Below are 2,149 nucleotides of genomic sequence, written 5' to 3'. Positions count from 1 at the left end.
GTTTTGTTGAAGGTTGTCGATTTGGGATAAAATACGGACCGAGCGTTAATATCTGATATTTATGGACTAGTACTATATGACCATGGTAGTAAGATATATAAAGTATATTTAAAATAAGTAGAATTTTAAGTAATTTGAGAGAATTCTTAATTATGCTGATAAGTGGTTAATTATCAGATAACAGTGTCACACCTCCTTTTTACTCTACCTACACCCCGCAAAGGGCGTAAAGGAGTTTTTCCATTTAAAGGACAATCGGAACGGGAATTAATTATTAATTATTCAGAGTCGCCACTTGGGAGATTAATGGTGTCCCAAGTCATCGGTTGAATCCCGAACCGAGGAAGTTTATGACTCTGTTAACAATTCGTTAACCAGAAATCCGAGTAAGGAATTCTGTTAACCCGGGAGAAGGTGTTAGGCATTCCCGGGCTCCGTGGTTCTAGCACGGTCGCTTAACTGTTGTATTTGATTTTATCTGATTTTAATACATGCTAGCTTATGTGCCCTTTATTCGTAATTTATTTAAAAGAATTGCAATGTGTGAAAACGCGTTTCGAACCCCGTCACAATCAATGCGCCCGTAATTGTCAACACATTTTGACTTCATTGAGATTTGGATTCGGGTCGCATCAATGCGCACCTGAGTTTAAGAAGGTATTTTATTTAAAATTGCGCCTAAAGATTCTAACGTAATATTGTTTTGGGGAAGACCGCGAAATTCGTTAAACGGTCATCCCAAATCCTAAACATTTTAGTAGCCAAATATCGACAGCCCAGGATACATGATTTTTGTTGGGCGAAGTTCATTTCTAATAAAAAGACCCATTTGAGAGTAACTACAATTTTCTAGTGATCAAATATCCCTAAAAGAAGAAAAGGAACTTAATTATATGTAAACTAAATAAAGTTCAGTAGTCCAACCTCAACAATGGGCTGGACCACTGATGGGCCTCAGAAACGGCCCAAAATTTGGGCATGGCAAACGAAAGGGAAGCCCAGGCGACAGACCTCATCACCTAGGATCAAATCCCTTAAGAAGCCCAAACTCATGAAGGCTGCTCGCGTGACAGCCTGAGATGGCCTATCGTTGAGCCCAGCGAGGCTTTGATTCCAGCTTACCTTGACACTCCTTGAAATTACCTCTAAGCTATTTCAAGTATTCAATAATCAGCAAAGGGGAAATAATACACATCTACTGGAATTAGAAGGAAACTAGTCAATTGAATTCCAGTTTTATATACAGGCTAATTCATCCACTGACATTCTGGTGAGTTCTTAGGCATCATTAAGGTGAAAACCAAGCTGTAAACACAATCTCAATAACATAAAGCAGACTAGCTATTACTGAATTAATTCACGCCAACATTACCATCAATCTATCATGTAAACAACTAACACTGGTGTTCACTTCATAGTACTCACATGACTCTAAAATATAACAGTTCATATAGTCCATTTGGCACTAAAGCAAGCAAAACTTTAAACAATATCCATGAATTGAACACTGAATACGTAGATCTGGAAATTAGCTAAATCAGAACTCAATTCTGCATGTAAATTCTTTCTTCACATAATTCATTTCTGCCTATTTGAGCTCACATTCATCAGGGGTACAATTGTGTACATGGATAAAGGAAAATATGAGAAGGAAAGGAGTCAGCTACTTTGAACAGCAACAACAACAAACTCAACAATATACACCACAGAACATGCCAGGAACTGCTTTTGAAAATGAGAAATACAAGCAGACTCCACAGATCAATTCAACACACACTTGAGATGCACTCCTAGCCCTCACAGCTGAACCTAAATACCTCTGCAATCATGCTAGACCCAACTAAAATCCAAAACTAGTAATGAAACTGTAAAATTGTTTTTGATTTCTTCATTTTTGATGTTTTTATTTTTGAATACTGGAATGGAAATACTAGCTGGAATTGAAAACAGGGAGGAGAGCTTTTGGTGGGGATTTTTTTGAGCTCCGAGCTGAAGGAAGAAGAAGACCCCTTCCCTAAGACATTTCATGCCCTTTTATAGGCAACAAGAGAGAGTAGATAAGATTTTAGGCCTTCTTTTTTAGTCCCTCCCTTATTTCAGTTTAGTCCCTCTATTCTTGACTTGCTAAACAAGTAAGCACCCCTATTGT

The sequence above is a fragment of the Nicotiana tabacum genome, chromosome 11, assembly GCF_000715075.1.
Source record: "Nicotiana tabacum cultivar K326 chromosome 11, ASM71507v2, whole genome shotgun sequence".
Classification (NCBI taxonomy): Eukaryota; Viridiplantae; Streptophyta; class Magnoliopsida; order Solanales; family Solanaceae; genus Nicotiana; species Nicotiana tabacum.
Note: the sequence above shows the minus strand (reverse complement) of the source record.